At 53.5% G+C, this 23,348-nt stretch overlaps 76 non-coding genes and 1 pseudogene across 76 annotated transcripts; all 77 read left to right on the top strand.

The window, feature by feature from the left end:
* The first annotated feature begins 194 nt into the window (after positions 1–194).
* Positions 195–313, top strand: LOC116405696. Its single transcript, XR_004218787.1, has one exon. It is a non-coding gene; the product is annotated as a 5S ribosomal RNA (ribosomal RNA).
* A 184-nt stretch (positions 314–497) lies between these two features.
* LOC116405694 lies at positions 498–616 on the top strand. The gene has a single exon (XR_004218785.1). It is a non-coding gene; the product is annotated as a 5S ribosomal RNA (ribosomal RNA).
* Positions 617–797: 181 nt separating this feature from the next.
* On the top strand, positions 798–916 carry LOC116405693. The gene has a single exon (XR_004218784.1). It is a non-coding gene; the product is annotated as a 5S ribosomal RNA (ribosomal RNA).
* A 184-nt stretch (positions 917–1,100) lies between these two features.
* On the top strand, positions 1,101–1,219 carry LOC116405692. The gene has a single exon (XR_004218783.1). It is a non-coding gene; the product is annotated as a 5S ribosomal RNA (ribosomal RNA).
* A 182-nt stretch (positions 1,220–1,401) lies between these two features.
* LOC116405691 lies at positions 1,402–1,520 on the top strand. Its single transcript, XR_004218782.1, has one exon. It is a non-coding gene; the product is annotated as a 5S ribosomal RNA (ribosomal RNA).
* A 190-nt stretch (positions 1,521–1,710) lies between these two features.
* Positions 1,711–1,831, top strand: LOC116405727. The gene has a single exon (XR_004218818.1). It is a non-coding gene; the product is annotated as a 5S ribosomal RNA (ribosomal RNA).
* A 185-nt stretch (positions 1,832–2,016) lies between these two features.
* Positions 2,017–2,137, top strand: LOC116405725. Its single transcript, XR_004218816.1, has one exon. It is a non-coding gene; the product is annotated as a 5S ribosomal RNA (ribosomal RNA).
* Positions 2,138–2,321: 184 nt separating this feature from the next.
* On the top strand, positions 2,322–2,441 carry LOC116405719. The gene has a single exon (XR_004218810.1). It is a non-coding gene; the product is annotated as a 5S ribosomal RNA (ribosomal RNA).
* A 185-nt stretch (positions 2,442–2,626) lies between these two features.
* Positions 2,627–2,745, top strand: LOC116405716. Its single transcript, XR_004218807.1, has one exon. It is a non-coding gene; the product is annotated as a 5S ribosomal RNA (ribosomal RNA).
* A 185-nt stretch (positions 2,746–2,930) lies between these two features.
* On the top strand, positions 2,931–3,050 carry LOC116405720. Its single transcript, XR_004218811.1, has one exon. It is a non-coding gene; the product is annotated as a 5S ribosomal RNA (ribosomal RNA).
* Positions 3,051–3,234: 184 nt separating this feature from the next.
* Positions 3,235–3,353, top strand: LOC116405690. The gene has a single exon (XR_004218781.1). It is a non-coding gene; the product is annotated as a 5S ribosomal RNA (ribosomal RNA).
* Positions 3,354–3,537: 184 nt separating this feature from the next.
* LOC116405689 lies at positions 3,538–3,656 on the top strand. Its single transcript, XR_004218780.1, has one exon. It is a non-coding gene; the product is annotated as a 5S ribosomal RNA (ribosomal RNA).
* Positions 3,657–3,840: 184 nt separating this feature from the next.
* On the top strand, positions 3,841–3,959 carry LOC116405688. Its single transcript, XR_004218779.1, has one exon. It is a non-coding gene; the product is annotated as a 5S ribosomal RNA (ribosomal RNA).
* Positions 3,960–4,143: 184 nt separating this feature from the next.
* On the top strand, positions 4,144–4,262 carry LOC116405687. Its single transcript, XR_004218778.1, has one exon. It is a non-coding gene; the product is annotated as a 5S ribosomal RNA (ribosomal RNA).
* Positions 4,263–4,446: 184 nt separating this feature from the next.
* Positions 4,447–4,565, top strand: LOC116405686. Its single transcript, XR_004218777.1, has one exon. It is a non-coding gene; the product is annotated as a 5S ribosomal RNA (ribosomal RNA).
* A 184-nt stretch (positions 4,566–4,749) lies between these two features.
* Positions 4,750–4,868, top strand: LOC116405685. The gene has a single exon (XR_004218776.1). It is a non-coding gene; the product is annotated as a 5S ribosomal RNA (ribosomal RNA).
* Positions 4,869–5,052: 184 nt separating this feature from the next.
* LOC116405683 lies at positions 5,053–5,171 on the top strand. Its single transcript, XR_004218774.1, has one exon. It is a non-coding gene; the product is annotated as a 5S ribosomal RNA (ribosomal RNA).
* A 184-nt stretch (positions 5,172–5,355) lies between these two features.
* Positions 5,356–5,474, top strand: LOC116405682. The gene has a single exon (XR_004218773.1). It is a non-coding gene; the product is annotated as a 5S ribosomal RNA (ribosomal RNA).
* Positions 5,475–5,658: 184 nt separating this feature from the next.
* On the top strand, positions 5,659–5,777 carry LOC116405681. The gene has a single exon (XR_004218772.1). It is a non-coding gene; the product is annotated as a 5S ribosomal RNA (ribosomal RNA).
* A 184-nt stretch (positions 5,778–5,961) lies between these two features.
* Positions 5,962–6,080, top strand: LOC116405679. Its single transcript, XR_004218771.1, has one exon. It is a non-coding gene; the product is annotated as a 5S ribosomal RNA (ribosomal RNA).
* A 184-nt stretch (positions 6,081–6,264) lies between these two features.
* Positions 6,265–6,383, top strand: LOC116405678. The gene has a single exon (XR_004218770.1). It is a non-coding gene; the product is annotated as a 5S ribosomal RNA (ribosomal RNA).
* A 184-nt stretch (positions 6,384–6,567) lies between these two features.
* Positions 6,568–6,686, top strand: LOC116405773. The gene has a single exon (XR_004218863.1). It is a non-coding gene; the product is annotated as a 5S ribosomal RNA (ribosomal RNA).
* A 184-nt stretch (positions 6,687–6,870) lies between these two features.
* Positions 6,871–6,989, top strand: LOC116405772. The gene has a single exon (XR_004218862.1). It is a non-coding gene; the product is annotated as a 5S ribosomal RNA (ribosomal RNA).
* A 184-nt stretch (positions 6,990–7,173) lies between these two features.
* On the top strand, positions 7,174–7,292 carry LOC116405771. Its single transcript, XR_004218861.1, has one exon. It is a non-coding gene; the product is annotated as a 5S ribosomal RNA (ribosomal RNA).
* Positions 7,293–7,476: 184 nt separating this feature from the next.
* On the top strand, positions 7,477–7,595 carry LOC116405770. The gene has a single exon (XR_004218860.1). It is a non-coding gene; the product is annotated as a 5S ribosomal RNA (ribosomal RNA).
* Positions 7,596–7,779: 184 nt separating this feature from the next.
* Positions 7,780–7,898, top strand: LOC116405769. The gene has a single exon (XR_004218859.1). It is a non-coding gene; the product is annotated as a 5S ribosomal RNA (ribosomal RNA).
* A 184-nt stretch (positions 7,899–8,082) lies between these two features.
* Positions 8,083–8,201, top strand: LOC116405767. Its single transcript, XR_004218857.1, has one exon. It is a non-coding gene; the product is annotated as a 5S ribosomal RNA (ribosomal RNA).
* Positions 8,202–8,385: 184 nt separating this feature from the next.
* On the top strand, positions 8,386–8,504 carry LOC116405766. Its single transcript, XR_004218856.1, has one exon. It is a non-coding gene; the product is annotated as a 5S ribosomal RNA (ribosomal RNA).
* A 184-nt stretch (positions 8,505–8,688) lies between these two features.
* LOC116405765 lies at positions 8,689–8,807 on the top strand. The gene has a single exon (XR_004218855.1). It is a non-coding gene; the product is annotated as a 5S ribosomal RNA (ribosomal RNA).
* A 184-nt stretch (positions 8,808–8,991) lies between these two features.
* On the top strand, positions 8,992–9,110 carry LOC116405764. The gene has a single exon (XR_004218854.1). It is a non-coding gene; the product is annotated as a 5S ribosomal RNA (ribosomal RNA).
* Positions 9,111–9,294: 184 nt separating this feature from the next.
* Positions 9,295–9,413, top strand: LOC116405763. Its single transcript, XR_004218853.1, has one exon. It is a non-coding gene; the product is annotated as a 5S ribosomal RNA (ribosomal RNA).
* Positions 9,414–9,597: 184 nt separating this feature from the next.
* On the top strand, positions 9,598–9,716 carry LOC116405762. The gene has a single exon (XR_004218852.1). It is a non-coding gene; the product is annotated as a 5S ribosomal RNA (ribosomal RNA).
* A 184-nt stretch (positions 9,717–9,900) lies between these two features.
* On the top strand, positions 9,901–10,019 carry LOC116405761. Its single transcript, XR_004218851.1, has one exon. It is a non-coding gene; the product is annotated as a 5S ribosomal RNA (ribosomal RNA).
* A 184-nt stretch (positions 10,020–10,203) lies between these two features.
* LOC116405760 lies at positions 10,204–10,322 on the top strand. The gene has a single exon (XR_004218850.1). It is a non-coding gene; the product is annotated as a 5S ribosomal RNA (ribosomal RNA).
* A 184-nt stretch (positions 10,323–10,506) lies between these two features.
* On the top strand, positions 10,507–10,625 carry LOC116405759. The gene has a single exon (XR_004218849.1). It is a non-coding gene; the product is annotated as a 5S ribosomal RNA (ribosomal RNA).
* Positions 10,626–10,809: 184 nt separating this feature from the next.
* LOC116405758 lies at positions 10,810–10,928 on the top strand. The gene has a single exon (XR_004218848.1). It is a non-coding gene; the product is annotated as a 5S ribosomal RNA (ribosomal RNA).
* A 184-nt stretch (positions 10,929–11,112) lies between these two features.
* Positions 11,113–11,231, top strand: LOC116405756. The gene has a single exon (XR_004218846.1). It is a non-coding gene; the product is annotated as a 5S ribosomal RNA (ribosomal RNA).
* A 184-nt stretch (positions 11,232–11,415) lies between these two features.
* On the top strand, positions 11,416–11,534 carry LOC116405755. The gene has a single exon (XR_004218845.1). It is a non-coding gene; the product is annotated as a 5S ribosomal RNA (ribosomal RNA).
* Positions 11,535–11,718: 184 nt separating this feature from the next.
* Positions 11,719–11,837, top strand: LOC116405754. Its single transcript, XR_004218844.1, has one exon. It is a non-coding gene; the product is annotated as a 5S ribosomal RNA (ribosomal RNA).
* A 184-nt stretch (positions 11,838–12,021) lies between these two features.
* Positions 12,022–12,140, top strand: LOC116405753. The gene has a single exon (XR_004218843.1). It is a non-coding gene; the product is annotated as a 5S ribosomal RNA (ribosomal RNA).
* A 184-nt stretch (positions 12,141–12,324) lies between these two features.
* Positions 12,325–12,443, top strand: LOC116405752. The gene has a single exon (XR_004218842.1). It is a non-coding gene; the product is annotated as a 5S ribosomal RNA (ribosomal RNA).
* Positions 12,444–12,627: 184 nt separating this feature from the next.
* LOC116405751 lies at positions 12,628–12,746 on the top strand. The gene has a single exon (XR_004218841.1). It is a non-coding gene; the product is annotated as a 5S ribosomal RNA (ribosomal RNA).
* Positions 12,747–12,930: 184 nt separating this feature from the next.
* LOC116405750 lies at positions 12,931–13,049 on the top strand. Its single transcript, XR_004218840.1, has one exon. It is a non-coding gene; the product is annotated as a 5S ribosomal RNA (ribosomal RNA).
* A 184-nt stretch (positions 13,050–13,233) lies between these two features.
* Positions 13,234–13,352, top strand: LOC116405749. The gene has a single exon (XR_004218839.1). It is a non-coding gene; the product is annotated as a 5S ribosomal RNA (ribosomal RNA).
* Positions 13,353–13,536: 184 nt separating this feature from the next.
* LOC116405748 lies at positions 13,537–13,655 on the top strand. The gene has a single exon (XR_004218838.1). It is a non-coding gene; the product is annotated as a 5S ribosomal RNA (ribosomal RNA).
* A 184-nt stretch (positions 13,656–13,839) lies between these two features.
* Positions 13,840–13,958, top strand: LOC116405747. Its single transcript, XR_004218837.1, has one exon. It is a non-coding gene; the product is annotated as a 5S ribosomal RNA (ribosomal RNA).
* A 184-nt stretch (positions 13,959–14,142) lies between these two features.
* Positions 14,143–14,261, top strand: LOC116405745. The gene has a single exon (XR_004218835.1). It is a non-coding gene; the product is annotated as a 5S ribosomal RNA (ribosomal RNA).
* Positions 14,262–14,445: 184 nt separating this feature from the next.
* On the top strand, positions 14,446–14,564 carry LOC116405744. Its single transcript, XR_004218834.1, has one exon. It is a non-coding gene; the product is annotated as a 5S ribosomal RNA (ribosomal RNA).
* A 184-nt stretch (positions 14,565–14,748) lies between these two features.
* On the top strand, positions 14,749–14,867 carry LOC116405743. Its single transcript, XR_004218833.1, has one exon. It is a non-coding gene; the product is annotated as a 5S ribosomal RNA (ribosomal RNA).
* Positions 14,868–15,051: 184 nt separating this feature from the next.
* Positions 15,052–15,170, top strand: LOC116405742. Its single transcript, XR_004218832.1, has one exon. It is a non-coding gene; the product is annotated as a 5S ribosomal RNA (ribosomal RNA).
* Positions 15,171–15,354: 184 nt separating this feature from the next.
* LOC116405741 lies at positions 15,355–15,473 on the top strand. Its single transcript, XR_004218831.1, has one exon. It is a non-coding gene; the product is annotated as a 5S ribosomal RNA (ribosomal RNA).
* A 184-nt stretch (positions 15,474–15,657) lies between these two features.
* On the top strand, positions 15,658–15,776 carry LOC116405740. Its single transcript, XR_004218830.1, has one exon. It is a non-coding gene; the product is annotated as a 5S ribosomal RNA (ribosomal RNA).
* A 184-nt stretch (positions 15,777–15,960) lies between these two features.
* Positions 15,961–16,079, top strand: LOC116405739. The gene has a single exon (XR_004218829.1). It is a non-coding gene; the product is annotated as a 5S ribosomal RNA (ribosomal RNA).
* A 186-nt stretch (positions 16,080–16,265) lies between these two features.
* Positions 16,266–16,384, top strand: LOC116405738. The gene has a single exon (XR_004218828.1). It is a non-coding gene; the product is annotated as a 5S ribosomal RNA (ribosomal RNA).
* A 187-nt stretch (positions 16,385–16,571) lies between these two features.
* On the top strand, positions 16,572–16,690 carry LOC116405737. The gene has a single exon (XR_004218827.1). It is a non-coding gene; the product is annotated as a 5S ribosomal RNA (ribosomal RNA).
* Positions 16,691–16,875: 185 nt separating this feature from the next.
* Positions 16,876–16,994, top strand: LOC116405736. The gene has a single exon (XR_004218826.1). It is a non-coding gene; the product is annotated as a 5S ribosomal RNA (ribosomal RNA).
* A 185-nt stretch (positions 16,995–17,179) lies between these two features.
* On the top strand, positions 17,180–17,298 carry LOC116405734. The gene has a single exon (XR_004218824.1). It is a non-coding gene; the product is annotated as a 5S ribosomal RNA (ribosomal RNA).
* A 186-nt stretch (positions 17,299–17,484) lies between these two features.
* LOC116405733 lies at positions 17,485–17,603 on the top strand. Its single transcript, XR_004218823.1, has one exon. It is a non-coding gene; the product is annotated as a 5S ribosomal RNA (ribosomal RNA).
* Positions 17,604–17,787: 184 nt separating this feature from the next.
* LOC116405732 lies at positions 17,788–17,906 on the top strand. The gene has a single exon (XR_004218822.1). It is a non-coding gene; the product is annotated as a 5S ribosomal RNA (ribosomal RNA).
* A 185-nt stretch (positions 17,907–18,091) lies between these two features.
* LOC116405731 lies at positions 18,092–18,210 on the top strand. Its single transcript, XR_004218821.1, has one exon. It is a non-coding gene; the product is annotated as a 5S ribosomal RNA (ribosomal RNA).
* Positions 18,211–18,395: 185 nt separating this feature from the next.
* Positions 18,396–18,514, top strand: LOC116405730. The gene has a single exon (XR_004218820.1). It is a non-coding gene; the product is annotated as a 5S ribosomal RNA (ribosomal RNA).
* A 186-nt stretch (positions 18,515–18,700) lies between these two features.
* Positions 18,701–18,820, top strand: LOC116405721. Its single transcript, XR_004218812.1, has one exon. It is a non-coding gene; the product is annotated as a 5S ribosomal RNA (ribosomal RNA).
* Positions 18,821–19,008: 188 nt separating this feature from the next.
* On the top strand, positions 19,009–19,128 carry LOC116405723. The gene has a single exon (XR_004218814.1). It is a non-coding gene; the product is annotated as a 5S ribosomal RNA (ribosomal RNA).
* A 185-nt stretch (positions 19,129–19,313) lies between these two features.
* Positions 19,314–19,432, top strand: LOC116405728. The gene has a single exon (XR_004218819.1). It is a non-coding gene; the product is annotated as a 5S ribosomal RNA (ribosomal RNA).
* A 184-nt stretch (positions 19,433–19,616) lies between these two features.
* LOC116405717 lies at positions 19,617–19,735 on the top strand. Its single transcript, XR_004218808.1, has one exon. It is a non-coding gene; the product is annotated as a 5S ribosomal RNA (ribosomal RNA).
* Positions 19,736–19,919: 184 nt separating this feature from the next.
* LOC116405706 lies at positions 19,920–20,038 on the top strand. Its single transcript, XR_004218797.1, has one exon. It is a non-coding gene; the product is annotated as a 5S ribosomal RNA (ribosomal RNA).
* Positions 20,039–20,222: 184 nt separating this feature from the next.
* LOC116405695 lies at positions 20,223–20,341 on the top strand. Its single transcript, XR_004218786.1, has one exon. It is a non-coding gene; the product is annotated as a 5S ribosomal RNA (ribosomal RNA).
* Positions 20,342–20,527: 186 nt separating this feature from the next.
* Positions 20,528–20,646, top strand: LOC116405684. The gene has a single exon (XR_004218775.1). It is a non-coding gene; the product is annotated as a 5S ribosomal RNA (ribosomal RNA).
* Positions 20,647–20,831: 185 nt separating this feature from the next.
* On the top strand, positions 20,832–20,950 carry LOC116405768. Its single transcript, XR_004218858.1, has one exon. It is a non-coding gene; the product is annotated as a 5S ribosomal RNA (ribosomal RNA).
* Positions 20,951–21,135: 185 nt separating this feature from the next.
* LOC116405757 lies at positions 21,136–21,254 on the top strand. The gene has a single exon (XR_004218847.1). It is a non-coding gene; the product is annotated as a 5S ribosomal RNA (ribosomal RNA).
* A 184-nt stretch (positions 21,255–21,438) lies between these two features.
* LOC116405718 lies at positions 21,439–21,557 on the top strand. Its single transcript, XR_004218809.1, has one exon. It is a non-coding gene; the product is annotated as a 5S ribosomal RNA (ribosomal RNA).
* A 185-nt stretch (positions 21,558–21,742) lies between these two features.
* LOC116405746 lies at positions 21,743–21,861 on the top strand. The gene has a single exon (XR_004218836.1). It is a non-coding gene; the product is annotated as a 5S ribosomal RNA (ribosomal RNA).
* Positions 21,862–22,045: 184 nt separating this feature from the next.
* On the top strand, positions 22,046–22,164 carry LOC116405735. Its single transcript, XR_004218825.1, has one exon. It is a non-coding gene; the product is annotated as a 5S ribosomal RNA (ribosomal RNA).
* Positions 22,165–22,347: 183 nt separating this feature from the next.
* On the top strand, positions 22,348–22,465 carry LOC116405724. Its single transcript, XR_004218815.1, has one exon. It is a non-coding gene; the product is annotated as a 5S ribosomal RNA (ribosomal RNA).
* A 183-nt stretch (positions 22,466–22,648) lies between these two features.
* Positions 22,649–22,767, top strand: LOC116405677. The gene has a single exon (XR_004218769.1). It is a non-coding gene; the product is annotated as a 5S ribosomal RNA (ribosomal RNA).
* A 183-nt stretch (positions 22,768–22,950) lies between these two features.
* On the top strand, positions 22,951–23,069 carry LOC116405726. Its single transcript, XR_004218817.1, has one exon. It is a non-coding gene; the product is annotated as a 5S ribosomal RNA (ribosomal RNA).
* Positions 23,070–23,252: 183 nt separating this feature from the next.
* Positions 23,253–23,348, top strand: LOC116405729 (annotated as a pseudogene; the record flags this gene model as incomplete).

Genomic DNA, 23,348 nt, shown 5'->3' with positions numbered 1-23,348 from the left:
GTGCGTTTGCTCATGCACACGCTCGCCCTTTAATCCTTCCATTTTATTTCTTTCTCCCACCCACCGTGTCTTCACGCTGTGCGTTTGCTCATGCACACGCTCGCGCGGGCGCCGGTGGCCGTTGCGACCAGTCGAGCCTGCCTGGGTGATTCTGCCCGACATGGCTTACATGCATTTTCTGCGCATCCCATGACGGGTGCGATCATACCAGCACTAATGCACCGGATCCCATCAGAACTCCGCAGTTAAGCGTGCTTGGGCGAGAGTAGTACTAAGTTGGGTGACCACTTGGGAAGTCCTCGTGTTGCACCCCTTTTTTATAACTATTTTCTTTAATCCTTCCATTTTATTTCTTTCTCCCACCCACCGTGTCTTCACGCTGTGCGTTTGCTCATGCACACGCTCGCGCGGGCGCCGGTGGCCGTTGCGACCAGTCGAGCCTGCCTGGGTGATTCTGCCCGACATGGCTTACATGCATTTTCTGCGCATCCCATGACGGGTGCGATCATACCAGCACTAATGCACCGGATCCCATCAGAACTCCGCAGTTAAGCGTGCTTGGGCGAGAGTAGTACTAAGTTGGGTGACCACTTGGGAAGTCCTCGTGTTGCACCCCTTTATAACTATTTTCTTTAATCCTTCCATTTTATTTCTTTCTCCCACCCACCGTGTCTTCACGCTGTGCGTTTGCTCATGCACACGCTCGCGCGGGCGCCGGTGGCCGTTGCGACCAGTCGAGCCTGCCTGGGTGATTCTGCCCGACATGGCTTACATGCATTTTCTGCGCATCCCATGACGGGTGCGATCATACCAGCACTAATGCACCGGATCCCATCAGAACTCCGCAGTTAAGCGTGCTTGGGCGAGAGTAGTACTAAGTTGGGTGACCACTTGGGAAGTCCTCGTGTTGCACCCCTTTTTTATAACTATTTTCTTTAATCCTTCCATTTTATTTCTTTCTCCCACCCACCGTGTCTTCACGCTGTGCGTTTGCTCATGCACACGCTCGCGCGGGCGCCGGTGGCCGTTGCGACCAGTCGAGCCTGCCTGGGTGATTCTGCCCGACATGGCTTACATGCATTTTCTGCGCATCCCATGACGGGTGCGATCATACCAGCACTAATGCACCGGATCCCATCAGAACTCCGCAGTTAAGCGTGCTTGGGCGAGAGTAGTACTAAGTTGGGTGACCACTTGGGAAGTCCTCGTGTTGCACCCCTTTTTATAACTATTTTCTTTAATCCTTCCATTTTATTTCTTTCTCCCACCCACCGTGTCTTCACGCTGTGCGTTTGCTCATGCACACGCTCGCGCGGCGCCGGTGGCCGTTGCGACCAGTCGAGCCTGCCTGGGTGATTCTGCCCGACATGGCTTACATGCATTTTCTGCGCATCCCATGACGGGTGCGATCATACCAGCACTAATGCACCGGATCCCATCAGAACTCCGCAGTTAAGCGTGCTTGGGCGAGAGTAGTACTAAGTTGGGTGACCACTTGGGAAGTCCTCGTGTTGCACCCCTTTTTATAACTATTTTCTTTAATCCTTCCATTTTATTTCTTTCTCCCACCCACCGTGTCTTCACGCTGTGCGTTTGCTCATGCACACGCTCGCGCGGGCGCGCGGTGGCCCGTTGCGACCAGTCGAGCCTGCCTGGGTGATTCGATGGCTTGGACATGGCTTACATGCATTTTCTGCGCATCCCATGACGGGGTGCGATCATACCAGCACTAATGCACCGGATCCCATCAGAACTCCCGCAGTTAAGCGTGCTTGGCGCGAGAGTAGTACTAAGTTGGGTGACCACTTGGGAAGTCCTCGTGTTGCACCCCTTTTTTATATACTATTTTCTTTAATCCTTCCATTTTATTTCTTTCTCCCACCCACCGTGTCTTCACGCTGTGCGTTTGCTCATGCACACGCTCGCGCGGGCGCCGGTGGCCGTTGCGACCAGTCGAGCCTGCCTGGGTGATTCTGCCCGACATGGCTTACATGCATTTTCTGCGCATCCCATGACGGGTGCGATCATACCAGCACTAAATGCACGCGGATCCCATCAGAACTCCGCAGTTAAGCGTGCTTGGGCGAGAGTAGTACTAAGTTGGGTGACCACTTGGGAAGTCCTCGTGTTGCACCCCTTTTTTATAACTATTTTCTTTAATCCTTCCATTTTATTTCTTTCTCCCACCCACCGTGTCTTCACGCTGTGCGTTTGCTCATGCACACGCTCGCGCGGGCGCCGGTGGCCGTTGCGACCAGTCGAGCCTGCCTGGGTGATTCTGCCCGACATGGCTTACATGCATTTTCTGCGCATCCCATGACGGGTGCGATCATACCAGCACTAATGCACCGGATCCCATCAGAACTCCGCAGTTAAGCGTGCTTGGGCGAGAGTAGTACTAAAGTTGGGTGACCACTTGGGAAGTCCTCGTGTTGCACCCCTTTTTTATAACTATTTTCTTTAATCCTTCCATTTTATTTCTTTTCTCCCACCCACCGTGTCTTCACGCTGTGCGTTTGCTCATGCACACGCTCGCGCGGGCGCCGGTGGCCGTTGCGACCAGTCGAGCCTGCCTGGGTGATTCTGCCCGACATGGCTTACATGCATTTTCTGCGCATCCCATGACGGGTGCGATCATACCAGCACTAATGCACCGGATCCCATCAGAACTCCGCAGTTAAGCGTGCTTGGGCGAGAGTAGTACTAAGTTGGGTGACCACTTGGGAAGTCCTCGTTTTGCACCCCTTTTTTATAACTATTTTCTTTAATCCTTCCATTTTATTTCTTTCTCCCACCCACCGTGTCTTCACGCTGTGCGTTTGCTCATGCACACGCTCGCGCCGGGCGCCGGTGGCCGTTGCGACCAGTCGAGCCTGCCTGGGTGATTCTGCCCGACATGGCTTACATGCATTTTCTGCGCATCCCATGACGGGTGCGATCATACCAGCACTAATGCACCGGATCCCATCAGAACTCCGCAGTTAAGCGTGCTTGGGCGAGAGTAGTACTAAGTTGGGTGACCACTTTGGGAAGTCCTCGTGTTGCACCCCTTTTTTATAACTATTTTCTTTAATCCTTCCATTTTATTTCTTTCTCCCACCCACCGTGTCTTCACGCTGTGCGTTTGCTCATGCACACGCTCGCGCGGGCGCCGGTGGCCGTTGCGACCAGTCGAGCCTGCCTGGGTGATTCTGCCCGACATGGCTTACATGCATTTTCTGCGCATCCCATGACGGGTGCGATCATACCAGCACTAATGCACCGGATCCCATCAGAACTCCGCAGTTAAGCGTGCTTGGGCGAGAGTAGTACTAAGTTGGGTGACCACTTGGGAAGTCCTCGTGTTGCACCCCTTTTTTATAACTATTTTCTTTAATCCTTCCATTTTATTTCTTTCTCCCACCCACCGTGTCTTCACGCTGTGCGTTTGCTCATGCACACGCTCGCGCGGGCGCCGGTGGCCGTTGCGACCAGTCGAGCCTGCCTGGGTGATTCTGCCCGACATGGCTTACATGCATTTTCTGCGCATCCCATGACGGGTGCGATCATACCAGCACTAATGCACCGGATCCCATCAGAACTCCGCAGTTAAGCGTGCTTGGGCGAGAGTAGTACTAAGTTGGGTGACCACTTGGGAAGTCCTCGTGTTGCACCCCTTTTTTATAACTATTTTCTTTAATCCTTCCATTTTATTTCTTTCTCCCACCCACCGTGTCTTCACGCTGTGCGTTTGCTCATGCACACGCTCGCGCGGGCGCCGGTGGCCGTTGCGACCAGTCGAGCCTGCCTGGGTGATTCTGCCCGACATGGCTTACATGCATTTTCTGCGCATCCCATGACGGGTGCGATCATACCAGCACTAATGCACCGGATCCCATCAGAACTCCGCAGTTAAGCGTGCTTGGGCGAGAGTAGTACTAAGTTGGGTGACCACTTGGGAAGTCCTCGTGTTGCACCCCTTTTTTATAACTATTTTCTTTAATCCTTCCATTTTATTTCTTTCTCCCACCCACCGTGTCTTCACGCTGTGCGTTTGCTCATGCACACGCTCGCGCGGGCGCCGGTGGCCGTTGCGACCAGTCGAGCCTGCCTGGGTGATTCTGCCCGACATGGCTTACATGCATTTTCTGCGCATCCCATGACGGGTGCGATCATACCAGCACTAATGCACCGGATCCCATCAGAACTCCGCAGTTAAGCGTGCTTGGGCGAGAGTAGTACTAAGTTGGGTGACCACTTGGGAAGTCCTCGTGTTGCACCCCTTTTTTATAACTATTTTCTTTAATCCTTCCATTTTATTTCTTTCTCCCACCCACCGTGTCTTCACGCTGTGCGTTTGCTCATGCACACGCTCGCGCGGGCGCCGGTGGCCGTTGCGACCAGTCGAGCCTGCCTGGGTGATTCTGCCCGACATGGCTTACATGCATTTTCTGCGCATCCCATGACGGGTGCGATCATACCAGCACTAATGCACCGGATCCCATCAGAACTCCGCAGTTAAGCGTGCTTGGGCGAGAGTAGTACTAAGTTGGGTGACCACTTGGGAAGTCCTCGTGTTGCACCCCTTTTTTATAACTATTTTCTTTAATCCTTCCATTTTATTTCTTTCTCCCACCCACCGTGTCTTCACGCTGTGCGTTTGCTCATGCACACGCTCGCGCGGGCGCCGGTGGCCGTTGCGACCAGTCGAGCCTGCCTGGGTGATTCTGCCCGACATGGCTTACATGCATTTTCTGCGCATCCCATGACGGGTGCGATCATACCAGCACTAATGCACCGGATCCCATCAGAACTCCGCAGTTAAGCGTGCTTGGGCGAGAGTAGTACTAAGTTGGGTGACCACTTGGGAAGTCCTCGTGTTGCACCCCTTTTTTATAACTATTTTCTTTAATCCTTCCATTTTATTTCTTTCTCCCACCCACCGTGTCTTCACGCTGTGCGTTTGCTCATGCACACGCTCGCGCGGGCGCCGGTGGCCGTTGCGACCAGTCGAGCCTGCCTGGGTGATTCTGCCCGACATGGCTTACATGCATTTTCTGCGCATCCCATGACGGGTGCGATCATACCAGCACTAATGCACCGGATCCCATCAGAACTCCGCAGTTAAGCGTGCTTGGGCGAGAGTAGTACTAAGTTGGGTGACCACTTGGGAAGTCCTCGTGTTGCACCCCTTTTTTATAACTATTTTCTTTAATCCTTCCATTTTATTTCTTTCTCCCACCCACCGTGTCTTCACGCTGTGCGTTTGCTCATGCACACGCTCGCGCGGGCGCCGGTGGCCGTTGCGACCAGTCGAGCCTGCCTGGGTGATTCTGCCCGACATGGCTTACATGCATTTTCTGCGCATCCCATGACGGGTGCGATCATACCAGCACTAATGCACCGGATCCCATCAGAACTCCGCAGTTAAGCGTGCTTGGGCGAGAGTAGTACTAAGTTGGGTGACCACTTGGGAAGTCCTCGTGTTGCACCCCTTTTTTATAACTATTTTCTTTAATCCTTCCATTTTATTTCTTTCTCCCACCCACCGTGTCTTCACGCTGTGCGTTTGCTCATGCACACGCTCGCGCGGGCGCCGGTGGCCGTTGCGACCAGTCGAGCCTGCCTGGGTGATTCTGCCCGACATGGCTTACATGCATTTTCTGCGCATCCCATGACGGGTGCGATCATACCAGCACTAATGCACCGGATCCCATCAGAACTCCGCAGTTAAGCGTGCTTGGGCGAGAGTAGTACTAAGTTGGGTGACCACTTGGGAAGTCCTCGTGTTGCACCCCTTTTTTATAACTATTTTCTTTAATCCTTCCATTTTATTTCTTTCTCCCACCCACCGTGTCTTCACGCTGTGCGTTTGCTCATGCACACGCTCGCGCGGGCGCCGGTGGCCGTTGCGACCAGTCGAGCCTGCCTGGGTGATTCTGCCCGACATGGCTTACATGCATTTTCTGCGCATCCCATGACGGGTGCGATCATACCAGCACTAATGCACCGGATCCCATCAGAACTCCGCAGTTAAGCGTGCTTGGGCGAGAGTAGTACTAAGTTGGGTGACCACTTGGGAAGTCCTCGTGTTGCACCCCTTTTTTATAACTATTTTCTTTAATCCTTCCATTTTATTTCTTTCTCCCACCCACCGTGTCTTCACGCTGTGCGTTTGCTCATGCACACGCTCGCGCGGGCGCCGGTGGCCGTTGCGACCAGTCGAGCCTGCCTGGGTGATTCTGCCCGACATGGCTTACATGCATTTTCTGCGCATCCCATGACGGGTGCGATCATACCAGCACTAATGCACCGGATCCCATCAGAACTCCGCAGTTAAGCGTGCTTGGGCGAGAGTAGTACTAAGTTGGGTGACCACTTGGGAAGTCCTCGTGTTGCACCCCTTTTTTATAACTATTTTCTTTAATCCTTCCATTTTATTTCTTTCTCCCACCCACCGTGTCTTCACGCTGTGCGTTTGCTCATGCACACGCTCGCGCGGGCGCCGGTGGCCGTTGCGACCAGTCGAGCCTGCCTGGGTGATTCTGCCCGACATGGCTTACATGCATTTTCTGCGCATCCCATGACGGGTGCGATCATACCAGCACTAATGCACCGGATCCCATCAGAACTCCGCAGTTAAGCGTGCTTGGGCGAGAGTAGTACTAAGTTGGGTGACCACTTGGGAAGTCCTCGTGTTGCACCCCTTTTTTATAACTATTTTCTTTAATCCTTCCATTTTATTTCTTTCTCCCACCCACCGTGTCTTCACGCTGTGCGTTTGCTCATGCACACGCTCGCGCGGGCGCCGGTGGCCGTTGCGACCAGTCGAGCCTGCCTGGGTGATTCTGCCCGACATGGCTTACATGCATTTTCTGCGCATCCCATGACGGGTGCGATCATACCAGCACTAATGCACCGGATCCCATCAGAACTCCGCAGTTAAGCGTGCTTGGGCGAGAGTAGTACTAAGTTGGGTGACCACTTGGGAAGTCCTCGTGTTGCACCCCTTTTTTATAACTATTTTCTTTAATCCTTCCATTTTATTTCTTTCTCCCACCCACCGTGTCTTCACGCTGTGCGTTTGCTCATGCACACGCTCGCGCGGGCGCCGGTGGCCGTTGCGACCAGTCGAGCCTGCCTGGGTGATTCTGCCCGACATGGCTTACATGCATTTTCTGCGCATCCCATGACGGGTGCGATCATACCAGCACTAATGCACCGGATCCCATCAGAACTCCGCAGTTAAGCGTGCTTGGGCGAGAGTAGTACTAAGTTGGGTGACCACTTGGGAAGTCCTCGTGTTGCACCCCTTTTTTATAACTATTTTCTTTAATCCTTCCATTTTATTTCTTTCTCCCACCCACCGTGTCTTCACGCTGTGCGTTTGCTCATGCACACGCTCGCGCGGGCGCCGGTGGCCGTTGCGACCAGTCGAGCCTGCCTGGGTGATTCTGCCCGACATGGCTTACATGCATTTTCTGCGCATCCCATGACGGGTGCGATCATACCAGCACTAATGCACCGGATCCCATCAGAACTCCGCAGTTAAGCGTGCTTGGGCGAGAGTAGTACTAAGTTGGGTGACCACTTGGGAAGTCCTCGTGTTGCACCCCTTTTTTATAACTATTTTCTTTAATCCTTCCATTTTATTTCTTTCTCCCACCCACCGTGTCTTCACGCTGTGCGTTTGCTCATGCACACGCTCGCGCGGGCGCCGGTGGCCGTTGCGACCAGTCGAGCCTGCCTGGGTGATTCTGCCCGACATGGCTTACATGCATTTTCTGCGCATCCCATGACGGGTGCGATCATACCAGCACTAATGCACCGGATCCCATCAGAACTCCGCAGTTAAGCGTGCTTGGGCGAGAGTAGTACTAAGTTGGGTGACCACTTGGGAAGTCCTCGTGTTGCACCCCTTTTTTATAACTATTTTCTTTAATCCTTCCATTTTATTTCTTTCTCCCACCCACCGTGTCTTCACGCTGTGCGTTTGCTCATGCACACGCTCGCGCGGGCGCCGGTGGCCGTTGCGACCAGTCGAGCCTGCCTGGGTGATTCTGCCCGACATGGCTTACATGCATTTTCTGCGCATCCCATGACGGGTGCGATCATACCAGCACTAATGCACCGGATCCCATCAGAACTCCGCAGTTAAGCGTGCTTGGGCGAGAGTAGTACTAAGTTGGGTGACCACTTGGGAAGTCCTCGTGTTGCACCCCTTTTTTATAACTATTTTCTTTAATCCTTCCATTTTATTTCTTTCTCCCACCCACCGTGTCTTCACGCTGTGCGTTTGCTCATGCACACGCTCGCGCGGGCGCCGGTGGCCGTTGCGACCAGTCGAGCCTGCCTGGGTGATTCTGCCCGACATGGCTTACATGCATTTTCTGCGCATCCCATGACGGGTGCGATCATACCAGCACTAATGCACCGGATCCCATCAGAACTCCGCAGTTAAGCGTGCTTGGGCGAGAGTAGTACTAAGTTGGGTGACCACTTGGGAAGTCCTCGTGTTGCACCCCTTTTTTATAACTATTTTCTTTAATCCTTCCATTTTATTTCTTTCTCCCACCCACCGTGTCTTCACGCTGTGCGTTTGCTCATGCACACGCTCGCGCGGGCGCCGGTGGCCGTTGCGACCAGTCGAGCCTGCCTGGGTGATTCTGCCCGACATGGCTTACATGCATTTTCTGCGCATCCCATGACGGGTGCGATCATACCAGCACTAATGCACCGGATCCCATCAGAACTCCGCAGTTAAGCGTGCTTGGGCGAGAGTAGTACTAAGTTGGGTGACCACTTGGGAAGTCCTCGTGTTGCACCCCTTTTTTATAACTATTTTCTTTAATCCTTCCATTTTATTTCTTTCTCCCACCCACCGTGTCTTCACGCTGTGCGTTTGCTCATGCACACGCTCGCGCGGGCGCCGGTGGCCGTTGCGACCAGTCGAGCCTGCCTGGGTGATTCTGCCCGACATGGCTTACATGCATTTTCTGCGCATCCCATGACGGGTGCGATCATACCAGCACTAATGCACCGGATCCCATCAGAACTCCGCAGTTAAGCGTGCTTGGGCGAGAGTAGTACTAAGTTGGGTGACCACTTGGGAAGTCCTCGTGTTGCACCCCTTTTTTATAACTATTTTCTTTAATCCTTCCATTTTATTTCTTTCTCCCACCCACCGTGTCTTCACGCTGTGCGTTTGCTCATGCACACGCTCGCGCGGGCGCCGGTGGCCGTTGCGACCAGTCGAGCCTGCCTGGGTGATTCTGCCCGACATGGCTTACATGCATTTTCTGCGCATCCCATGACGGGTGCGATCATACCAGCACTAATGCACCGGATCCCATCAGAACTCCGCAGTTAAGCGTGCTTGGGCGAGAGTAGTACTAAGTTGGGTGACCACTTGGGAAGTCCTCGTGTTGCACCCCTTTTTTATAACTATTTTCTTTAATCCTTCCATTTTATTTCTTTCTCCCACCCACCGTGTCTTCACGCTGTGCGTTTGCTCATGCACACGCTCGCGCGGGCGCCGGTGGCCGTTGCGACCAGTCGAGCCTGCCTGGGTGATTCTGCCCGACATGGCTTACATGCATTTTCTGCGCATCCCATGACGGGTGCGATCATACCAGCACTAATGCACCGGATCCCATCAGAACTCCGCAGTTAAGCGTGCTTGGGCGAGAGTAGTACTAAGTTGGGTGACCACTTGGGAAGTCCTCGTGTTGCACCCCTTTTTTATAACTATTTTCTTTAATCCTTCCATTTTATTTCTTTCTCCCACCCACCGTGTCTTCACGCTGTGCGTTTGCTCATGCACACGCTCGCGCGGGCGCCGGTGGCCGTTGCGACCAGTCGAGCCTGCCTGGGTGATTCTGCCCGACATGGCTTACATGCATTTTCTGCGCATCCCATGACGGGTGCGATCATACCAGCACTAATGCACCGGATCCCATCAGAACTCCGCAGTTAAGCGTGCTTGGGCGAGAGTAGTACTAAGTTGGGTGACCACTTGGGAAGTCCTCGTGTTGCACCCCTTTTTTATAACTATTTTCTTTAATCCTTCCATTTTATTTCTTTCTCCCACCCACCGTGTCTTCACGCTGTGCGTTTGCTCATGCACACGCTCGCGCGGGCGCCGGTGGCCGTTGCGACCAGTCGAGCCTGCCTGGGTGATTCTGCCCGACATGGCTTACATGCATTTTCTGCGCATCCCATGACGGGTGCGATCATACCAGCACTAATGCACCGGATCCCATCAGAACTCCGCAGTTAAGCGTGCTTGGGCGAGAGTAGTACTAAGTTGGGTGACCACTTGGGAAGTCCTCGTGTTGCACCCCTTTTTTATAACTATTTTCTTTAATCCTTCCATTTTATTTCTTTCTCCCACCCACCGTGTCTTCACGCTGTGCGTTTGCTCATGCACACGCTCGCGCGGGCGCCGGTGGCCGTTGCGACCAGTCGAGCCTGCCTGGGTGATTCTGCCCGACATGGCTTACATGCATTTTCTGCGCATCCCATGACGGGTGCGATCATACCAGCACTAATGCACCGGATCCCATCAGAACTCCGCAGTTAAGCGTGCTTGGGCGAGAGTAGTACTAAGTTGGGTGACCACTTGGGAAGTCCTCGTGTTGCACCCCTTTTTTATAACTATTTTCTTTAATCCTTCCATTTTATTTCTTTCTCCCACCCACCGTGTCTTCACGCTGTGCGTTTGCTCATGCACACGCTCGCGCGGGCGCCGGTGGCCGTTGCGACCAGTCGAGCCTGCCTGGGTGATTCTGCCCGACATGGCTTACATGCATTTTCTGCGCATCCCATGACGGGTGCGATCATACCAGCACTAATGCACCGGATCCCATCAGAACTCCGCAGTTAAGCGTGCTTGGGCGAGAGTAGTACTAAGTTGGGTGACCACTTGGGAAGTCCTCGTGTTGCACCCCTTTTTTATAACTATTTTCTTTAATCCTTCCATTTTATTTCTTTCTCCCACCCACCGTGTCTTCACGCTGTGCGTTTGCTCATGCACACGCTCGCGCGGGCGCCGGTGGCCGTTGCGACCAGTCGAGCCTGCCTGGGTGATTCTGCCCGACATGGCTTACATGCATTTTCTGCGCATCCCATGACGGGTGCGATCATACCAGCACTAATGCACCGGATCCCATCAGAACTCCGCAGTTAAGCGTGCTTGGGCGAGAGTAGTACTAAGTTGGGTGACCACTTGGGAAGTCCTCGTGTTGCACCCCTTTTTTATAACTATTTTCTTTAATCCTTCCATTTTATTTCTTTCTCCCACCCACCGTGTCTTCACGCTGTGCGTTTGCTCATGCACACGCTCGCGCGGGCGCCGGTGGCCGTTGCGACCAGTCGAGCCTGCCTGGGTGATTCTGCCCGACATGGCTTACATGCATTTTCTGCGCATCCCATGACGGGTGCGATCATACCAGCACTAATGCACCGGATCCCATCAGAACTCCGCAGTTAAGCGTGCTTGGGCGAGAGTAGTACTAAGTTGGGTGACCACTTGGGAAGTCCTCGTGTTGCACCCCTTTTTTATAACTATTTTCTTTAATCCTTCCATTTTATTTCTTTCTCCCACCCACCGTGTCTTCACGCTGTGCGTTTGCTCATGCACACGCTCGCGCGGGCGCCGGTGGCCGTTGCGACCAGTCGAGCCTGCCTGGGTGATTCTGCCCGACATGGCTTACATGCATTTTCTGCGCATCCCATGACGGGTGCGATCATACCAGCACTAATGCACCGGATCCCATCAGAACTCCGCAGTTAAGCGTGCTTGGGCGAGAGTAGTACTAAGTTGGGTGACCACTTGGGAAGTCCTCGTGTTGCACCCCTTTTTTATAACTATTTTCTTTAATCCTTCCATTTTATTTCTTTCTCCCACCCACCGTGTCTTCACGCTGTGCGTTTGCTCATGCACACGCTCGCGCGGGCGCCGGTGGCCGTTGCGACCAGTCGAGCCTGCCTGGGTGATTCTGCCCGACATGGCTTACATGCATTTTCTGCGCATCCCATGACGGGTGCGATCATACCAGCACTAATGCACCGGATCCCATCAGAACTCCGCAGTTAAGCGTGCTTGGGCGAGAGTAGTACTAAGTTGGGTGACCACTTGGGAAGTCCTCGTGTTGCACCCCTTTTTTATAACTATTTTCTTTAATCCTTCCATTTTATTTCTTTCTCCCACCCACCGTGTCTTCACGCTGTGCGTTTGCTCATGCACACGCTCGCGCGGGCGCCGGTGGCCGTTGCGACCAGTCGAGCCTGCCTGGGTGATTCTGCCCGACATGGCTTACATGCATTTTCTGCGCATCCCATGACGGGTGCGATCATACCAGCACTAATGCACCGGATCCCATCAGAACTCCGCAGTTAAGCGTGCTTGGGCGAGAGTAGTACTAAGTTGGGTGACCACTTGGGAAGTCCTCGTGTTGCACCCCTTTTTTATAACTATTTTCTTTAATCCTTCCATTTTATTTCTTTCTCCCACCCACCGTGTCTTCACGCTGTGCGTTTGCTCATGCACACGCTCGCGCGGGCGCCGGTGGCCGTTGCGACCAGTCGAGCCTGCCTGGGTGATTCTGCCCGACATGGCTTACATGCATTTTCTGCGCATCCCATGACGGGTGCGATCATACCAGCACTAATGCACCGGATCCCATCAGAACTCCGCAGTTAAGCGTGCTTGGGCGAGAGTAGTACTAAGTTGGGTGACCACTTGGGAAGTCCTCGTGTTGCACCCCTTTTTTATAACTATTTTCTTTAATCCTTCCATTTTATTTCTTTCTCCCACCCACCGTGTCTTCACGCTGTGCGTTTGCTCATGCACACGCTCGCGCGGGCGCCGGTGGCCGTTGCGACCAGTCGAGCCTGCCTGGGTGATTCTGCCCGACATGGCTTACATGCATTTTCTGCGCATCCCATGACGGGTGCGATCATACCAGCACTAATGCACCGGATCCCATCAGAACTCCGCAGTTAAGCGTGCTTGGGCGAGAGTAGTACTAAGTTGGGTGACCACTTGGGAAGTCCTCGTGTTGCACCCCTTTTTTATAACTATTTTCTTTAATCCTTCCATTTTATTTCTTTCTCCCACCCACCGTGTCTTCACGCTGTGCGTTTGCTCATGCACACGCTCGCGCGGGCGCCGGTGGCCGTTGCGACCAGTCGAGCCTGCCTGGGTGATTCTGCCCGACATGGCTTACATGCATTTTCTGCGCATCCCATGACGGGTGCGATCATACCAGCACTAATGCACCGGATCCCATCAGAACTCCGCAGTTAAGCGTGCTTGGGCGAGAGTAGTACTAAGTTGGGTGACCACTTGGGAAGTCCTCGTGTTGCACCCCTTTTTTATAACTATTTTCTTTAATCCTTCCATTTTATTTCTTTCTCCCACCCACCGTGTCTTCACGCTGTGCGTTTGCTCATGCACACGCTCGCGCGGGCGCCGGTGGCCGTTGCGACCAGTCGAGCCTGCCTGGGTGATTCTGCCCGACATGGCTTACATGCATTTTCTGCGCATCCCATGACGGGTGCGATCATACCAGCACTAATGCACCGGATCCCATCAGAACTCCGCAGTTAAGCGTGCTTGGGCGAGAGTAGTACTAAGTTGGGTGACCACTTGGGAAGTCCTCGTGTTGCACCCCTTTTTTATAACTATTTTCTTTAATCCTTCCATTTTATTTCTTTCTCCCACCCACCGTGTCTTCACGCTGTGCGTTTGCTCATGCACACGCTCGCGCGGGCGCCGGTGGCCGTTGCGACCAGTCGAGCCTGCCTGGGTGATTCTGCCCGACATGGCTTACATGCATTTTCTGCGCATCCCATGACGGGTGCGATCATACCAGCACTAATGCACCGGATCCCATCAGAACTCCGCAGTTAAGCGTGCTTGGGCGAGAGTAGTACTAAGTTGGGTGACCACTTGGGAAGTCCTCGTGTTGCACCCCTTTTTTATAACTATTTTCTTTAATCCTTCCATTTTATTTCTTTCTCCCACCCACCGTGTCTTCACGCTGTGCGTTTGCTCATGCACACGCTCGCGCGGGCGCCGGTGGCCGTTGCGACCAGTCGAGCCTGCCTGGGTGATTCTGCCCGACATGGCTTACATGCATTTTCTGCGCATCCCATGACGGGTGCGATCATACCAGCACTAATGCACCGGATCCCATCAGAACTCCGCAGTTAAGCGTGCTTGGGCGAGAGTAGTACTAAGTTGGGTGACCACTTGGGAAGTCCTCGTGTTGCACCCCTTTTTTATAACTATTTTCTTTAATCCTTCCATTTTATTTCTTTCTCCCACCCACCGTGTCTTCACGCTGTGCGTTTGCTCATGCACACGCTCGCGCGGGCGCCGGTGGCCGTTGCGACCAGTCGAGCCTGCCTGGGTGATTCTGCCCGACATGGCTTACATGCATTTTCTGCGCATCCCATGACGGGTGCGATCATACCAGCACTAATGCACCGGATCCCATCAGAACTCCGCAGTTAAGCGTGCTTGGGCGAGAGTAGTACTAAGTTGGGTGACCACTTGGGAAGTCCTCGTGTTGCACCCCTTTTTTATAACTATTTTCTTTAATCCTTCCATTTTATTTCTTTCTCCCACCCACCGTGTCTTCACGCTGTGCGTTTGCTCATGCACACGCTCGCGCGGGCGCCGGTGGCCGTTGCGACCAGTCGAGCCTGCCTGGGTGATTCTGCCCGACATGGCTTACATGCATTTTCTGCGCATCCCATGACGGGTGCGATCATACCAGCACTAATGCACCGGATCCCATCAGAACTCCGCAGTTAAGCGTGCTTGGGCGAGAGTAGTACTAAGTTGGGTGACCACTTGGGAAGTCCTCGTGTTGCACCCCTTTTTTATAACTATTTTCTTTAATCCTTCCATTTTATTTCTTTCTCCCACCCACCGTGTCTTCACGCTGTGCGTTTGCTCATGCACACGCTCGCGCGGGCGCCGGTGGCCGTTGCGACCAGTCGAGCCTGCCTGGGTGATTCTGCCCGACATGGCTTACATGCATTTTCTGCGCATCCCATGACGGGTGCGATCATACCAGCACTAATGCACCGGATCCCATCAGAACTCCGCAGTTAAGCGTGCTTGGGCGAGAGTAGTACTAAGTTGGGTGACCACTTGGGAAGTCCTCGTGTTGCACCCCTTTTTTATAACTATTTTCTTTAATCCTTCCATTTTATTTCTTTCTCCCACCCACCGTGTCTTCACGCTGTGCGTTTGCTCATGCACACGCTCGCGCGGGCGCCGGTGGCCGTTGCGACCAGTCGAGCCTGCCTGGGTGATTCTGCCCGACATGGCTTACATGCATTTTCTGCGCATCCCATGACGGGTGCGATCATACCAGCACTAATGCACCGGATCCCATCAGAACTCCGCAGTTAAGCGTGCTTGGGCGAGAGTAGTACTAAGTTGGGTGACCACTTGGGAAGTCCTCGTGTTGCACCCCTTTTTTATAACTATTTTCTTTAATCCTTCCATTTTATTTCTTTCTCCCACCCACCGTGTCTTCACGCTGTGCGTTTGCTCATGCACACGCTCGCGCGGGCGCCGGTGGCCGTTGCGACCAGTCGAGCCTGCCTGGGTGATTCTGCCCGACATGGCTTACATGCATTTTCTGCGCATCCCATGACGGGTGCGATCATACCAGCACTAATGCACCGGATCCCATCAGAACTCCGCAGTTAAGCGTGCTTGGGCGAGAGTAGTACTAAGTTGGGTGACCACTTGGGAAGTCCTCGTGTTGCACCCCTTTTTTATAACTATTTTCTTTAATCCTTCCATTTTATTTCTTTCTCCCACCCACCGTGTCTTCACGCTGTGCGTTTGCTCATGCACACGCTCGCGCGGGCGCCGGTGGCCGTTGCGACCAGTCGAGCCTGCCTGGGTGATTCTGCCCGACATGGCTTACATGCATTTTCTGCGCATCCCATGACGGGTGCGATCATACCAGCACTAATGCACCGGATCCCATCAGAACTCCGCAGTTAAGCGTGCTTGGGCGAGAGTAGTACTAAGTTGGGTGACCACTTGGGAAGTCCTCGTGTTGCACCCCTTTTTTATAACTATTTTCTTTAATCCTTCCATTTTATTTCTTTCTCCCACCCACCGTGTCTTCACGCTGTGCGTTTGCTCATGCACACGCTCGCGCGCGGGCGCCGGTGGCCGTTGCGACCAGTCGAGCCTGCCTGGGTGATTCTGCCCGACATGGCTTACATGCATTTTCTGCGCATCCCATGACGGGTGCGATCATACCAGCACTAATGCACCGGATCCCATCAGAACTCCGCAGTTAAGCGTGCTTGGGCGAGAGTAGTACTAAGTTGGGTGACCACTTGGGAAGTCCTCGTGTTGCACCCCTTTTTTATAACTATTTTCTTTAATCCTTCCATTTTATTTCTTTCTCCCACCCACCGTGTCTTCACGCTGTGCGTTTGCTCATGCACACGCTCGCGCGGGCGCCGGTGGCCGTTGCGACCAGTCGAGCCTGCCTGCTGGGTGATTCTGCCCGACATGGCTTACATGCATTTTCTGCGCATCCCATGACGGGTGCGATCATACCAGCACTAATGCACCGGATCCCATCAGAACTCCGCAGTTAAGCGTGCTTGGGCGAGAGTAGTACTAAGTTGGGTGACCACTTGGGAAGTCCTCGTGTTGCACCCCTTTTTTATAACTATTTTCTTTAATCCTTCCATTTTATTTCTTTCTCCACACCCACCGTGTCTTCACGCTGTGCGTTTGCTCATGCACACGCTCGCGCGGGCGCCGGTGGCCGTTGCGACCAGTCGAGCCTGCCTGGGTGATTCTGCCCGACATGGCTTACATGCATTTTCTGCGCATCCCATGACGGGTGCGATCATACCAGCACTAATGCACCGGATCCCATCAGAACTCCGCAGTTAAGCGTGCTTGGGCGAGAGTAGTACTAAGTTGGGTGACCACTTGGGAAGTCCTCGTGTTGCACCCCTTTTTTATAACTATTTTCTTTAATCCTTCCATTTTATTTCTTTCTCCCACCCACCGTGTCTTCACGCTGTGCGTTTGCTCATGCACACGCTCGCGCGGCGCGCCGGTGGCCGTTGCGACCAGTCGAGCCTGCCTGGGTGATTCTGCCCGACATGGCTTACATGCATTTTCTGCGCATCCCATGACGGGTGCGATCATACCAGCACTAATGCACCGGATCCCATCAGAACTCCGCAGTTAAGCGTGCTTGGGCGAGAGTAGTACTAAGTTGGGTGACCACTTGGGAAGTCCTCGTGTTGCACCCCTTTTTTATAACTATTTTCTTTAATCCTTCCATTTTATTTCTTTCTCCCACCCACCGTGTCTTCACGCTGTGCGTTTGCTCATGCACACGCTCGCGCGGGCGCCGGTGGCCGTTGCGACCAGTCGAGCCTGCCTCTGGGTGATTCTGCCCGACATGGCTTACATGCATTTTCTGCGCATCCCATGACGGGTGCGATCATACCAGCACTAATGCACCGGATCCCATCAGAACTCCGCAGTTAAGCGTGCTTGGGCGAGAGTAGTACTAAGTTGGGTGACCACTTGGGAAGTCCTCGTGTTGCACCCCTTTTTTATAACTATTTTCTTTAATCCTTCCATTTTATTTCTTTCTCCCACCCACCGTGTCTTCACGCTGTGCGTTTGCTCATGCACACGCTCGCGCGGGCGCCGGTGGCCGTTGCGACCAGTCGAGCCTGCCTGGGTGATTCTGCCCGACATGGCTTACATGCATTTTCTGCGCATCCCATGACGGGTGCGATCATACCAGCACTAATGCACCGGATCCCATCAGAACTCCGCAGTTAAGCGTGCTTGGGCGAGAGTAGTACTAAGTTGGGTGACCACTTGGGAAGTCCTCGTGTTGCACCCCTTTTTTATAACTATTTTCTTTAATCCTTCCATTTTTATTTCTTTCTCCCACCCACCGTGTCTTCACGCTGTGCGTTTGCTCATGCACACGCTCGCGCGGGCGCCGGTGGCCGTTGCGACCAGTCGAGCCTGCCTGGGTGATTCTGCCCGACATGGCTTACATGCATTTTCTGCGCATCCCATGACGGGTGCGATCATACCAGCACTAATGCACCGGATCCCATCAGAACTCCGCAGTTAAGCGTGCTTGGGCGAGAGTAGTACTAAGTTGGGTGACCACTTGGGAAGTCCTCGTGTTGCACCCCTTTTTTATAACTATTTTCTTTAATCCTTCCATTTTATTTCTTTCTCCCACCCACCGTGTCTTCACGCTGTGCGTTTGCTCATGCACACGCTCGCGCGGGGCGCCGGTGGCCGTTGCGACCAGTCGAGCCTGCCTGGGTGATTCTGCCCGACATGGCTTACATGCATTTTCTGCGCATCCCATGACGGGTGCGATCATACCAGCACTAATGCACCGGATCCCATCAGAACTCCGCAGTTAAGCGTGCTTGGGCGAGAGTAGTACTAAGTTGGGTGACCACTTGGGAAGTCCTCGTGTTGCACCCCTTTTTTATAACTATTTTCTTTAATCCTTCCATTTTATTTCTTTCTCCCACCCACCGTGTCTTCACGCTGTGCGTTTGCTCATGCACACGCGCTCGCGCGGGCGCCGGTGGCCGTTGCGACCAGTCGAGCCTGCCTGGGTGATTCTGCCCGACATGGCTTACATGCATTTTCTGCGCATCCCATGACGGGTGCGATCATACCAGCACTAATGCACCGGCATCCCATCAGAACTCCGCAGTTAAGCGTGCTTGGGCGAGAGTAGTACTAAGTTGGGTGACCACTTGGGAAGTCCTCGTGTTGCACCCCTTTTTTATAACTATTTTCTTTAATCCTTCCATTTTATTTCTTTCTCCCACCCACCGTGTCTTCACGCTGTGCGTTTGCTCATGCACACGCTCGCGCGCGGCGCGCGCCGTGGCCGTTGCGACCAGTCGAGCCTGCCTGGGTGATTCTGCCCGACATGGCTTACATGCATTTTCTGCGCATCCCATGACGGGTGCGATCATACCAGCACTAATGCACCGGATCCCATCAGAACTCCGCAGTTAAGCGTGCTTGGGCGAGAGTAGTACTAAGTTGGTGTGACCACTTGGGAAGTCCTCGTGTTGCACCCCTTTTTTTATAACTATTTTCTTTAATCCTTCCATTTTATTTCTTTCTCCCACCCACCGTGTCTTCACGCTGTGCGTTTGCTCATGCACACGCTCGCGCGGGCGCCGGTGGCCGTTGCGACCAGTCGAGCCTGCCTGGGTGATTCTGCCCGACATGGCTTACATGCATTTTCTGCGCATCCCATGACGGGTGCGATCATACCAGCACTAATGCACCGGATCCCATCAGAACTCCGCAGTTAAGCGTGCTTGGGCGAGAGTAGTACTAAGTTGGGTGACCACTTGGGAAGTCCTCGTGTTGCACCCCTTTTTTATAACTATTTTCTTTAATCCTTCCATTTTATTTCTTTCTCCCACCCACCGTGTCTTCACGCTGTGCGTTTGCTCATGCACACGCTCGCGCGGGCGCCGGTGGCCGTTGCGACCAGTCGAGCCTGCCTGGGTGATTCTGCCCGACATGGCTTACATGCATTTTCTGCGCATCCCATGACGGGTGCGATCATACCAGCACTAATGCACCGGATCCCATCAGAACTCCGCAGTTAAGCGTGCTTGGGCGAGAGTAGTACTAAGTTGGGTGACCACTTGGGAAGTCCTCGTGTTGCACCCCTTTTTTATAACTATTTTCTTTAATCCTTCCATTTTATTTCTTTCTCCCACCCACCGTGTCTTCACGCTGTGCGTTTGCTCATGCACACGCTCGCGCGGGCGCCGGTGGCCGTTGCGACCAGTCGAGCCTGCCTGGGTGATTCTGCCCGACATGGCTTACATGCATTTTCTGCGCATCCCATGACGGGTGCGATCATACCAGCACTAATGCACCGGATCCCATCAGAACTCCGCAGTTAAGCGTGCTTGGGCGAGAGTAGTACTAAGTTGGGTGACCACTTGGGAAGTCCTCGTGTTGCACCCCTTTTTTATAACTATTTTCTTTAATCCTTCCATTTTATTTCTTTCTCCCACCCACCGTGTCTTCACGCTGTGCGTTTGCTCATGCACACGCTCGCGCGGGCGCCGGTGGCCGTTGCGACCAGTCGAGCCTGCCTGGGTGATTCTGCCCGACATGGCTTACATGCATTTTCTGCGCATCCCATGACGGGTGCGATCATACCAGCACTAATGCACCGGATCCCATCAGAACTCCGCAGTTAAGCGTGCTTGGGCGAGAGTAGTACTAAGTTGGGTGACCACTTGGGAAGTCCTCGTGTTGCACCCCTTTTTTATAACTATTTTCTTTAATCCTTCCATTTTATTTCTTTCTCCCACCCACCGTGTCTTCACGCTGTGCGTTTGCTCATGCACACGCTCGCGCGCGGGCGCCGGTGGCCGTTGCGACCAGTCGAGCCTGCCTGGGTGATTCTGCCCGACATGGCTTACATGCATTTTCTGCGCATCCCATGACGGGTGCGATCATACCAGCACTAATGCACCGGATCCCATCAGAACTCCGCAGTTAAGCGTGCTTGGGCGAGAGTAGTACTAAGTTGGGTGACCACTTGGGAAGTCCTCGTGTTGCACCCCTTTTTTATAACTATTTTCTTTAATCCTTCCATTTTATTTCTTTCTCCCACCCACCGTGTCTTCACGCTGTGCGTTTGCTCATGCACACGCTCGCGCGGGCGCCGGTGGCCGTTGCGACCAGTCGAGCCTGCCTGGGTGATTCTGCCCCGACATGGCTTACATGCATTTTCTGCGCATCCCATGACGGGTGCGATCATACCAGCACTAATGCACCGGATCCCATCAGAACTCCGCAGTTAAGCGTGCTTGGGCGAGAGTAGTACTAAGTTGGGTGACCACTTGGGAAGTCCTCGTGTTGCACCCCTTTTTTATAACTATTTTCTTTAATCCTTCCATTTTATTTCTTTCTCCCACCCACCGTGTCTTCACGCTGTGCGTTTGCTCATGCACACGCTCGCGGCGGGCGCCGGTGGCCGTTGCGACCAGTCGAGCCTGCCTGGGTGATTCTGCCCGACATGGCTTACATGCATTTTCTGCGCATCCCATGACGGGTGCGATCATACCAGCACTAATGCACCGGATCCCATCAGAACTCCGCAGTTAAGCGTGCTTGGGCGAGAGTAGTACTAAGTTGGGTGACCACTTGGGAAGTCCTCGTGTTGCACCCCTTTTTTATAACTATTTTCTTTAATCCTTCCATTTTATTTCTTTCTCCCACCCACCGTGTCTTCACGCTGTGCGTTTGCTCATGCACACGCTCGCGCGGGCGCCGGTGGCCGTTGCGACCAGTCGAGCCTGCCTGGGTGATTCTGCCCGACATGGCTTACATGCATTTTCTGCGCATCCCATGACGGGTGCGATCATACCAGCACTAATGCACCGGATCCCATCAGAACTCCGCAGTTAAGCTTGCTTGGGCGAGAGTAGTACTAAGTTGGGTGACCACTTGGGAAGTCCTCGTGTTGCACCCCTTTTTTTATAACTATTTTCTTTAATCCTTCCATTTTATTTCTTTCTCCCACCCACCGTGTCTTCACGCTGTGCGTTTGCTCATGCACACGCTCGCGCGGGCGCCGGTGGCCGTTGCGACCAGTCGAGCCTGCCTGGGTGATTCTGCCCGACATGGCTTACATGCATTTTCTGCGCATCCCATGACGGGTGCGATCATACCAGCACTAATGCACCGGATCCCATCAGAACTCCGCAGTTAAGCGTGCTTGGGCGAGAGTAGTACTAAGTTGGGTGACCACTTGGGAAGTCCTCGTGTTGCACCCCTTTTTTATAACTATTTTCTTTAATCCTTCCATTTTATTTCTTTCTCCCACCCACCGTGTCTTCACGCTGTGCGTTTGCTCATGCACACGCTCGCGCGGGCGCCGGTGGCCGTTGCGACCAGTCGAGCCTGCCTGGGTGATTCTGCCCGACATGGCTTACATGCATTTTCTGCGCATCCCATGACGGGTGCGATCATACCAGCACTAATGCACCGGATCCCATCAGAACTCCGCAGTTAAGCGTGCTTGGGCGAGAGTAGTACTAAGTTGGGTGACCACTTGGGAAGTCCTCGTGTTGCACCCCTTTTTATAACTATTTTCTTTAATCCTTCCATTTTATTTCTTTCTCCCACCCACCGTGTCTTCACGCTGTGCGTTTGCTCATGCACACGCTCGCGCGGGCGCCGGTGGCCGTTGCGACCAGTCGAGCCTGCCTGGGTGATTCTGCCCGACATGGCTTACATGCATTTTCTGCGCATCCCATGACGGGTGCGATCATACCAGCACTAATGCACCGGATCCATCAGAACTCCGCAGTTAAGCGTGCTTGGGCGAGAGTAGTACTAAGTTGGGTGACCACTTGGGAAGTCCTCGTGTTGCACCCCTTTTTTATAACTATTTTCTTTAATCCTTCCATTTTATTTCTTTCTCCCACCCACCGTGTCTTCACGCTGTGCGTTTGCTCATGCACACGCTCGCGCGGGCGCCGGTGGCCGTTGCGACCAGTCGAGCCTGCCTGGGTGATTCTGCCGACATGGCTTACATGCATTTTCTGCGCATCCCATGACGGGTGCGATCATACCAGCACTAATGCACCGGATCCCATCAGAACTCCGCAGTTAAGCGTGCTTGGGCGAGAGTAGTACTAAGTTGGGTGACCACTTGGGAAGTCCTCGTGTTGCACCCCTTTTTTATAACTATTTTCTTTAATCCTTCCATTTTATTTCTTTTCTCCACCACCGTGTCTCTCACGCTGTGCGTTTGCTCATGCACACGCTCGCGCCGCGGGCGCGTGGCCGTTGCGACAGTCGAGCCTGCTGGGTGATTCTGCCCGACATGGCTTACATGCATTTTCTGCGCATCCCATGACGGGTGCGATCATACCAGCACTAATGCACCGGATCCCATCAGAACTCCGCAGTTAAGCGTGCTTGGGCGAGAGTAGTACTAAGTTGGGTGACCACTTGGAAGTCCTGTGTGTTGCACCCCTTTTTTATAACTATTTTCTTTAATCCTTCCATTTTATTTCTTTCTCCACCCACCGTGTCTTCACGCTGTGCGTTTGCTCATGCACACGCTCGCGCGGGCGCCGGTGGCCGTTGCCGACAGTCGAGCCTGCCTGGGTGATTCTGCCCGACATGGCTTACATGCATTTTCTTGCGCATCCATGACGGGTGCGATCATACCAGCACTAATGCACCGGATCCCATCAGAACTCCGCAGTTTAAGCGTGCTTGGGCGAGAGTAGTACTAAGTTGGGTGACCACT

Source organism: Cucumis sativus, unplaced genomic scaffold (genome assembly GCF_000004075.3).
Source record: "Cucumis sativus cultivar 9930 unplaced genomic scaffold, Cucumber_9930_V3 scaffold143, whole genome shotgun sequence".
NCBI classification, from domain to species: Eukaryota; Viridiplantae; Streptophyta; class Magnoliopsida; order Cucurbitales; family Cucurbitaceae; genus Cucumis; species Cucumis sativus.
Note: the sequence above shows the minus strand (reverse complement) of the source record. Positions and strands in the feature narration are given on the sequence as shown.